The sequence below is a fragment of the Macrobrachium nipponense genome, chromosome 11 (assembly GCF_015104395.2).
Source record: "Macrobrachium nipponense isolate FS-2020 chromosome 11, ASM1510439v2, whole genome shotgun sequence".
NCBI lineage: Eukaryota > Metazoa > Arthropoda > Malacostraca > Decapoda > Palaemonidae > Macrobrachium > Macrobrachium nipponense.
Window position 1 is genome coordinate 57286872 of NC_061087.1, and position 12091 is coordinate 57298962.

The following is a 12091-nucleotide window of genomic DNA, read 5'->3' on the forward strand; positions in this document are numbered from 1 at the left end:
AAATAAAATTCAGACTTTTTTCAGTTGTCCCTCTTCACCAGCCTCCAGGAGGAGGTAACTTTGCTCAATTTAGGCTCACAAGTTAGGATGACCGACTACGGGGTGTTTTGTGAGGTCACACCATTGGTGGAGTGTCCACTATGGTCATGGGTGTCATGGAGGATTCCTATTGGAATTGGCTCCTCCTCGACTGATGATGTGGGTAGCGGTGCCAAGGGAAAGCGCCCAGGACTGAGAGCTCTGGGAGGGAGACTCCTGTTTTGCCCTGGCACTGGCACTTAAGATATTCCTGGCATAGTGAAAGGATTCAAATGTGGCTCAATGTTTATGAAGGACGGAGCCTAGCACTGCCTGGTACCTTCAAGTGGCACTGGCCGTGCAGAGGTATTTCTTGGAGGCCCATGGAACGGTGCCAAGGTAGGAGGAGACTTGACCCTTAATGGACGGATTGATCCTCGGGAGTAGTAATAACTGTAGTTAAACAATATTATACGCCATTGATTTGGAAAGAATTGGGGAGGAAAGAGGTGCCAATACTTTTATAGCCCATTAATTCACTTATGGCGACATTCATACTGACTAAGATCACGAGTGTGGGCATCTCAGGACTTCAGTAGTACTACTTGTGACTTGAGGGGGAAATGTGCATCTCTCACTCACATGACATATTTTTGTAAATTTGCTCATAAATATACTAAGGGGTTCTGTTGTTTTTTGTTATTGTCTTTTACGATAGCATGTCGGTTGTAAATGTAATTTTACAAAGAAAATTGCAAAGAAATATTTGAAAAAAGATGTAAAAGTAAAGAAAAGTTACTAAATCTCTGTTCTCGGGAAATTGCACATAAATATTCTTTAACAAATATGCTAAGAATTTGTTACTGCTTTTATTTCATATCTGTTTTGATATTGTGTGAGCAGTAATTACAATTTTACAAAATAAAATAAATTTATTTAATAGAAAAACCATATATAAGTTGGTAAAATTTATGATTGTCTTGTAAAAGAGGCCCCACAATGGGTTGTAAATAGTCATTTTCAGCTTTTCGTGCAAGGTAGGGAAATTTTTTAGAATCTTTTTCTTTCACCATGTAGATTTGCATATCTTCCTCTTTCCATTCGTGTATTATTTTGTAAACTGGCCTACCTTTAAGTTTATTCGGCCTGAGGAGCTGCATATCAATATATTTACCCATCCAGTAATGGTTAAAATTTTGTTCTAGCAGGACGTCACAACCTCCTGGAATATAGGTAGCTAGCTACTGCCATGGCACAATTGGTACATCTTAGAGCGGTGAAGCCGTGTGACTCTCAACCGGACAGTAGGCAAGAATATTTTGACATGGTTGAGGTGCTCCATCGTGACAAATAATTGCATATCAACCCGAGCTCCATAAGGAATTTTATCCTCTCATATGATGGATATCTGCGCACCAGTGTCGTCGAAAGCTCGGACCTGGTGGGCAGGATAGCGTCCTCTAGGAGGTGTGACAAATATAGGGCCCTGAGCAGGAGGGCCTAGAGCTGAAGGACTCCAAACGATGTACCTGAACAATATAGATCTTCATAAGTGTCTTTGCTAATGACATTCTTAGTATTAATTTCTTTTAAAAATCTATTGATTTTGTCTTCAACTTTAAATATATGTTTACATTCAGGTTTACCAATTTTCTGAAACTTGCTTTCGTCCCCTCAGAATAGACTCCATTTTATTATATAATCTTCTTTGTTCAAGATGACAGTGCCCTTACCCTTATCAGGTTTAGTAATTATCAAGTTTTCATTTTTTGCCAGATTTTTCAGAATATCTAAGTCAGTTTTCTTAAAGAAAGGTGTCCAGTTAGTCGTCAATTTTCTAAATGCCTGTTGAGTAATATCCGATAGTTGTGACTGTAATTTACTAATATCAAGTTTACATTAGAGAGAGAGGAAAATGATCGATTACCATTTTTGGATGTTTTAGTTTGTGTTTTTCGCAGGTGGTGATAGTTTTAACACTTCCGTTTTTAGAAAAAAGACGTTCTCCGGTCTGGTTTCAAACTTTTATAGTGCTTGTTTTTATAATTTTAAACTTAATTCAATTTTTACCTTGCTCCATCGAGCTTACACTCTAACCTCTTCCTGGGATTTGTATCATAAAGAAATATTGTTCCTGTGTAAATATTTTTCCGATAACTGGTTTCCCTCACATGTTTTCTTCAAACATTGCAAGAATTTTCTAAATAAGAAATTATCGGACTCCCCTTCCATAAGCACTGTTCCACGAAAGAAACTATATGCCAGTATTCCATACATCCAAGACGACAAATTTAGAAGGAATCTCAGTCTGCAATTGAAAAAACAATTTAATATGTTGCAAGTTATATTAATTCCAAAAAATCCCCTTACAATAGATCACTTTTCAAATTTAAAGACAGACTCTGCCCAATATTGCAATCGTCAGTCCGTATATAAATATACTTGCCCCAGATGTGATTTGGGGACTTACGTGGGTTCGACTTAACGATTGCTAAAAGTCAGAGCTGATTCACATAATGGTGTAAGTCATCGTACTGGCTGCAGAGTGTCCAATCCAGAATTTTCAAATATCAGAAATCATGCAAAATTTGTAAAACCACCATCAATTATACTGATTTCTCTGTCTTGGGCCAAACAAGCCGTTTACACGAACTGCTTATATTTAGAGTCGTTGTTTATTAAGCAGTTAGTGCCCAAGTTGAACTCACACACTTCCTCTGTAACGTTGTATCTGGGTTGAACCGGCTTTCTTTGCTGCTTCTCCCTTCTCTCCGAATCACTCAGTCTTCAACTTTTTAGTCTAGCAGGTGCTTTTTAAATTGCTTTCATTTTTATGTATGTTTTTTGTATATTTATTGAGACTCTTAAAGTCAAAGTTATGTTTCATGTATTTTTAATTTGTGTTGTTTTCTCTTTTAGCCTTGATGATGTAACTATGTGTTACGAAACGCGTCGGCAATAAATGTACTATTACCTGATGACCGCTATATCCTTGTCACCCTGTCCTTCCATATGCTGTGGCCTGCTTTCGCCAACGTTTTCTGTCTTATATATATATATATATATATAGATATATATATACATATATATAATCTATATATATCATATATATATATATATATATATATATATATATATATATATATATACCAATCCATCGATTTTCCTTAATATATATCTGATATATATATATATATATATATATTATATATATATATATATATAATATTATATATATAACATCTATATATATATATATATATATATATAGTATATATTTATATATATATATATATATATATATATATATATATATTATGTATGTTTATATATATATATATATATATATATATATATATATATATATATATATATATATACACATAATCTGTGTGTGTACGCGAGTGTTTGTTGATGTTTCTGTGCATCACAAACAAATAAATTCTCCCCCATTAAGATGGTGGATCCAGGTGTTAGCTGGCCGGTTCCCATCAAGTGTGAGGTTGTTTGCCCATTGCCCTTATCCATCCTGATTACCACCCTCTGTAGTTGCTGAAGTACTGCCTCATCATCTTCACCTACGACGCCGCTTGATGCAAAGGACCTTTATCAAATTCTGCTGGCGAAGTCTTTCCAACGATTTTCCTTCCTCAACTTACCAATTTTTATAGAGCTCCCCACTTCTCATTGTTCTTTGCCAAGTAAGTCTGGGTCTTCCACCTCTTCTGTTGCCCTCAGGAACCCACCCGACGCTGTCTGACTCTAATATTTTTCTTAAAGCTTTCTTTTGAGATCGATAAAATCTTTTAGATATTCAATCATCCACGTCCTCTTATCAATACAGACCATACAACTTATCTATGTATAGTTAAGTTTACAAGCAACTTCAGTCCATTTGACTTCCAAGAATTTTTAGTTTTCCTATATCTTTTTTGTCCGTTTTTAAAAAGTTTACTGAAGTCAAACTCGACTAACCCATATTGGATATCACTGTTCCGAAATAAATCTTCCCCAACTAATGTTATGTCACCCTTTTCCCAATACTCTATCTTCGTTTCTTCTGTTTTGCCTAAAATTATTTTGAGTTCCATCTCTCTTGATATAGTATGACGTATTCTATTAAGTAAGCTTTACAAATCGAGGGGTTTTCCTAATCAAAACAACATTATTTGCATATTCCAAGTGTCAAGTTTCCATGTTATCCGAAAACTCTCATCATTGCAAAGTCTGTGAGAATGGCAAACAACAAAAGTGAAATAACATTCACTTGCAAGCATCCTACCATTTACAGCACAGCCATTTCACAAAACAACATCAAATTCGACTTTGCTACTTCGTTCATTGTTAATTTCAGTTAGCTATATATATTCAACAGTATTGGCATAATGGTGTGAGACCTTGCATAATACTGGTTTGCGGGTACTTAACAACAAAAGATATCAGAGACGGATTTTTAAATTCCACACACTGCTGGACACAAATATATGATACGTAAAAGTGTGGCATATCTAAAACCATCTCTCTCTCTCTCTCTCTCTCTCTCTCTCTCTCTCTCTCTCTCTCTCTCTCTCTCTCTCTCTCTCTCAAGGTTTCTTTCTGTGGTACTAAAAACTGTGGTAGTGTAACAAACATAATTAAGTATGATGAATCTGCTGTTACGCATTCCACTTTACGAAGTCTGTATCTGCAATGAACTACATTTCGAAATAGAAAAAAATAAATGAATAAAAAAGGAAAGTATGTATTTACAAATGCAGTAGAGAACAGGTGTTCCCATTCATCTTAAACTACACTATAATGCATACAAACTTCCTCGTGTGACCACTAAACAACCTATCGTGAGCAAACCACTAACTATTCTCTTAACCGTATTGGATCTCATGATTTCTAAAAGGGTAATCATCTTTGTGACCGCAAGTAGTCGGGCTACCTTCCATTTAGCCACAGACAACTAGAATTAACTGCTGCTAACTGTTGTGTGTTTCGTGGAAAATAGCTTTGGCGCACATAACAGATCCATCATGCAATGCAGGCTTGGGTAATAATGAACATCTGGGTAACAGTGCATACTACATACGGAAAGGTGTGCAGTATATAGAAGAAAGATGGCATGTATACGCATTTCATTAAACAAAAGGATCTGCGTTCATCGTAACGAGTAATATGTTGCACTAAATATGAGTTTAGTAATGATAATTATAGATATACAAAATATTAAACAACAAATTTGTTGGCAAAGTATCTGGAGCAAGTAGCCTAAAAAGAAAAGGAAAGGACGAAGATCAAAAGGAATGGTTAATGAGAGAGAGAGAGAGAGAGAGAGAGAGAGAGAGAGAGAGAGATCTAGTAAATGATGCAAGTGATAAGGTTAATGCTAAGTAATGGAATAGGGGGTGAAAAGTCGAACGTTGAAGAATAGAATGGTCTTAGGATCACAGAGTTCTAATGCATGATAACCCTAATAATTATGATAGCGAACAATATTAAAAGTGAAATGCTACTTCTACGACGGGGCTGAGCAGGGTGCGAAAGATTTGCCTTGATGACAAGGGTTTTAAAAGCACGGGCAAATAAATGAAGGCTTAGAGATGAAGGAAAACGTGATGAAGTAAACGCCAGAATCAAAGATCCAAAATATAGTAATTTTTAACAGGTGGGTTTTTTATTAGCAAAATTGGAATAAATGTGAATACTTGGTAACTTTAGAGCAGTGATGGTCTATGTAAGTAAGAAGGGGAAGGTAAAGAGTTATTTGCGGGTACAACTGTCAGAAGTTCTAGAGTACAGAGGAAAGAGTAAGTGGAAAGTAGATAGAATAACATAGGTGGCATGCTGAGAGTATTGAAAACGAATCGTATCTACAGTAATTCGTGAAATTAAATCTAATATGAGGATATGTAGCTAGGAGAGTGACTTGTTTCGAATAAAAAACTTAGCATGGCTGTTCAATACTTTTTGGAATGAGACTGCAAGTTATCAAAAGTATGGAGGATTTAGTTGTAAGATTTTGGTATACTGAGAACGTAGTGTGAGAGATTGATACTTCCAGATGATTTTATATTAGCTGGCAATATAGGAGCAAAGATACAGTGAATTATGAAGTGGTTCGAGGGGTAATTAAAATATGAGAAATAAAAGTGAGCACTAGCAACATCCATGTTATGAAGGTAACTGGAAATTAGGAACCTGGAACAAAAAATGTTTGCATGGATGGGGGGAAAACGGAAATGGTTCATTCATGCAGTATTTTGGGAGTAAATATAATGAATATGAATATGATGAGAAAAAGAGGGAATCACACCTCTGAGTTTACATAAATTCCTTCACTCTAAAACTGGCCCTAAGCTATAATCTTTAATGTTTATATTTGTATTATGGTTCCTTAATTTATTCTTGGCCTTAAATTACCATAACTCGGATCCATTGCTCTTAAAATTAACCACAAACAACAATATATATATTATATATATATATATATATATATATATATATATATATATATATATATATATATATATATTAGAGTTATTAATTTTGTTGTAATGTATGTCTGTCATGTATTGTGAATATGGTTTGTTTACCAAGTTCTGAATAGCTGTCACCTATAATCCTTTAATTGTCTTGAAATTGTATCTGAGATGATTGTCTTAAACCTTTAATTGCACCCATTGTTTATGCTTGTTTAGGAAGGTTTCTTTATCTTCCAGGTGTGTCGGATTCTAGCTACATAATCCGTGTGATCCTATCTGTCAGTTATATGAAGCTGGCAGAATTTCGCTTCGTCGTGTGGTGGTTTCTCTCCGTAAGTGTATGTCAGTATCTGCTCAGTAAACGTTGCATGTTTATACTCAAAAAGACTCTTGCCAAGACTACTCGTTCGTATGTATATTTCGTATCCGTTGTCGGTGAGACCATTATGATCATTGTTTCCATTACAATTATGGAATTTTACTTCACGTTGCCAGTTAGACTGAGCTCTTCGTGCTGTAGAGGTATTACATACATAGATACTGTTAAGGATAGTAGAGAATTAGTGAGTTTCTATATATATACTATATATATATATATATATATATATATATAATAATATAATATATTATCTAATATATGATATATATATATATATAGATATATATATTATAATATTATATTATGATATATAAACTATATATCTATATATAGATTTAATATATATATGATAGATATATTATATTATATTAAATATATATAGGATATATATAATATTATTATCTATATTATATTACAATATATATATATAATAATAATATATATACAATATATATCATATATATATATATTCTATATAGTTAATATATAGGTATATATATATATATATATATATATATATTATATAATATATGTATATATATATATTGTTATTAATTTCTTTGCCAAGAGCCGCAGTAAATTGTTATTGTTATTACCCTATTATTTTTAAAACAGGTCCTCCGTTCAATAAATAAATTGCCAGTCCGGACAAAGATTTACTATACACAAGACTTCAAGTAACTAAACACTCTAAGGGGGAGACAAAAAAAATGTCTAAATATAACACTTATATATTCACAAGGAAAACTCAAAGAAATGTCCTCCAAAACCTGCTTGAGGAACTAGAAAATAAGCACACAAACACACACAATAAATGTCCTCACATACCTAAAACACCTACCTAACTATTATACCGTAGAGTAAGAAAGGAATGTCACAGAAGTAGAACAAAATCAACACTCACTCACTCACGTGTACACGATAGGCGGAGAAAAAAGCCAAGAAACTTAACACTAATAACTGACTTTTTCTTAACACTAATAATTTACAAAAATAAATTAGATACACCTTAGTTCATCCACTCAATAATTGATTGTTCACCAAATATGGCGAAATTTCACTGAAACTGCTTAAGTAGGGGAAAACTGTCTATAAAGGCTCTCGTGGGAGCCTCCACTTGATGCTTGGAAGCAATACTCTATCATTAGAGTTCACTCACATAAAGGGGAAATTAAATACGGGAAAAAGGGGATGCTCACCCTTCTCCGGCTTCAGAAGGCCTCCTGACAATTCCCAGAGGACACAGCAATGCACTCATCGATGCAAGGCCTGGACCTTGCTCACAGGGGGTGGGGCGGGAGCTAAAAATAATGAAAGTCCACAGACAAACTGGCACAAGAGGGCACGGGACAAACCCTCATCACCAACAGCAGCCTGGCATTTTTGAAAAAATAAAAGCAAGTGTCTCAATGTCCTGTTCGTGGCCAGAAGGCAATGTTGCAGAAAACAGTGACAAGGAGTGCGGAATGAATAGCTGATGCTGAACCTCCCTTCGGGGAACCATGACGATTAACCTTCACATGAAGAAAAACTTGCCCACGTAGAGTAAGGGTGACGAGAAAAAAAAACAGTGTAGAACCATCAGGCGAAAGAGGCAATTACTGAAGACAATCTTCCACTTGTTGAAACGTGAAAAAAGGAAATGAGTGGATAAATACAACTATGAACCAAACAAAAACTTCTTTCAGTTTTCTTCTGAAGATTGAAAAAGAAACCCACAAAATCACTGTGTAAGTTGTTTGCTTCTAAATATTTACATATAATTTTTACTCCACACTCGAGTACTTTCAGGCCCTATCTGTGGCCCATTTTCAAGAGATGTTTGGGTTGTCAGCCTGGGTCAAGGCCCAGCAGTCTTCTGGAACTTCTTCTCGTTGAGCTGTCATTTATGTGATGGCTGTTCTGGTTTCCTTGAGAGTTGCTAATCCCCTCTTGTCGCTCTGATATCCTGAGCTGATGGTCAATGGGATTAATCCTTGTGGTAAGGGAGTGGTCACCAAAAGTCTGTTGGGGAGAAAACCTAATCTCCAGATCAGCAAGGTTAATCTTAGTTTCTTTTAATATCAAAGCTCGGCTTATGGGATCTTCAGAGGTAAAACCTTTGTTTTCTTCTATTACTTTAATCTCTCTGATGAGTGCTCCTTCTACTACCCTCCTGTGACTAATTTTATTGCTTTTGTATATAAGCCTACTGTTTTTGAAGTCCATCCTATGATCATTTTCCCAACAATCCCTAGCTATAGCACTCCCCTGAGAGTTAAGCTGTACTGCCCTTCTATGTTCTTGGATTCTAGTCCTTATTCCCCTCCCTGATTCCCCCACATATTTATCTCCAAAATTGTTGCAATTGATTATGTATACCCCTGCTACATCATCTGTATTACTGTCTTCTCCTTCCAATTTATTTTTACATACTTTGTTTTATACTGTATTATCAAATGTATATACAAATTTATATTTACTTTCTTTCATTTTTGAACTGATTTGTTTTATTTTAGGCATAAAAGGGAGGGCAACTATTTTCTTGCTTTCTTTATTCCATGTACTCTCTACATTTACTCTGTAAAAAATCTTCCTAGCTTTGTTGAGTGCCCTTTTTCTGAACCATTCCGGGTATGCTAATGCATTGAAGCTTTTATCGATGTAATTTATTTCTTGCTCTATCTTGTAAGGGTCACACATTCTCATTGTCCTAAGAAATAAACCTGTTAGAACACCTATTTTTATATCATGACTGTGAAAAGAGAAGAAATGAATATATGAGTTTGTATGTGTGGGCTTTCTATATGTGCTGAATTCATATCCTGTTTCTTTTCTTTCTATGAGTATGTCTAAAAAGGGCAGTTTATTTTTCGTTACTTTTCTCTAAGTGAACTGGATGTTGTTATCAAACTTACTGAGTTTGTCTAGAAAAGTTTCTATTTTATTTTCATCACCTTGCAGAATAGAAAAAATATCATCCACATATCTCCACCATCCTTGCAGTTTTAAGTTAGGGACATTAACATTAGGAACTAGATTAGTTTCGAAATATTCCATATAGATGTTGGCGAGTATAGGTGATAATGAGGACCCCATAGCTACTCCATACTTCTGTTTATATACTTGTCCCTCAAACGTGAAATAAGTATCACTGACACACAATTTAATCAACTCAAGGAAGACACCTATTTCGATGTTTGGATTGAAAATACCCTCATTATGTTTAGTCTGAAGGAATTCTAATACTTTATCTAAGGGGACATTGGTGAATAATGCTACTACATCAAAACTAACCATGTGTCCCTTTATATTTTCTTTTTTTTAACTTTGTCTGCTGAATGTTTAATATGTGATTCTGAAAATATACCTAAGTATATTCCTAGTTCTCCAGCTAACCACACAACTAAGTTTTTGTTAAGAGATTTCCTACTAGAAACAATAGGGCGTAGTGGGCAGCCTCAATTCGTTTCAGTTGTGTCTCCCAGCCATCACTGTATACCACTAGATCATCAATGTAAACAACACATCCCTCCAGACAACTATTTATAAAGTTCCTCGTGCTTTGAAAGGTGGCAGCTGCATTCTTCATCCCAAATAGCATGACTTTGCATTCAAACAAACTGTCACCCATAACAAAAGCTAAGATTTTCTTTGCCTCGGGTGTAAGAACTACCTGGCAATAACCTTTTAGTAAATCGAACTTACCAATATACCTGGCAGACCCAACTCTGTCAATGCAGTCTTCTACCCGAGGCAAAGGGAAGGAGTCTGTTTTAGTGGCAGCATTCACCTTTTGAAAGTCAAAGCAGAGGTGGTGCTCTCCGCCTTCTTTCTTAACCAAGACCACAGGCGAGCTCCAAGAACTACAGCTTGGCTCACTATCTTTCTTTTAAGGGGGTTCAGCCTATAGGGGCACTGTTTAATAGGCTGAGCCTCCCCAACATCAACATCATGTTGTAGGATATTTGTCCTACCTGGTGTGTCCTGAAAAAGATCTTTGTAGTCATTAATTAATTTCATTAAAGATTTTGCCTTACCAAAGTCCAAGTGCTGAAATTTAATATTTAGATTAATTAAAACATCAGAGTTACTTCTCAACCCATCCGGACTTACTGGTAATTTGTCACTCAAAAGTGGTTCTACTTCTACATCTACAACACCCATTGGTTCGACAATTATATTATTAACCTTACTAATATAAGGTTTAATCCTATCTATATGACATATACGGGACTTTCGTCTCTTATCTGGTGTTTCAATTAGATAATTTACCTCATTTATTGTCTTAAGTATCTTCCACAGACCTGAAAATTGGGCTTTCAGGGGATTTCCGGGTATGGGAAGCAACACCAGCACTTGGTCACCAATATTAAAGCTCCTTATACAATTGCCTACTTCATGGATGCTTGGGCTTTTGCCAGGTGTTCCTGAGCAAAAGTCCGAGCTCGATGAAACTTTTCCTGTAAAGTGGAGACATAATCTAAAACATTAACATCAGGACTATCTCCCTCCCAATGTTCTCTTACCACATCCAGGGGCCCCTGACCCAAGGGTCAAAAATCAATTGAAATAGAGAAAATACAATAGACTCGTTAGGAATTGACCGTAGAGCAAACAATGCATACGGCAACTCCTTATCCCAGTCATTACGTGTTTCAAAACAGAATTTCTTTAGTACTGATTTAACAGTCAGATGAAATCTCTCCACCTGACCCTGACTTTCTGGATGATAAGGTGAAGAGGTTTTATAATTTATCCCTAGTTCAGTCATTCACTTTTTGAAATATTTACTAGTAAAGTTTGTTCCACGTCACTCTGTACTATTTTCAGAAATCCAAACCTTGTGAAAAATCCAATCAGACAATCAACAACTCTCTCTGCCCGAATACTCCTCAGCATGAGGGCCTCAGGGAAGTGAGACATCCTATCTATATCGTAAAAATGTACTCATTCCTGCCGCGAGTCCTCGGCAAAGGGCCCACTACGTCTATGACCAGTTCCCCGAATGGCTCCCCGACTGCTGGGATGGGAATAAGAGGAGCTTTCGGTACCTTCTGATTGGGTTTTCCAACAAGTTGACAAACTCTACACGATAACACATGACTCTTGCCATCCTTGTGTATCCCTGGCCAATAAAAAGATTCAGCTAATTTCTGAAAAGTCTTTCTTACACCAAACTGACCAGATAAGTTTTTTTTCGTGCGCCAGGAACAAAAGTTTATCACGATTCTCACTAGGAACC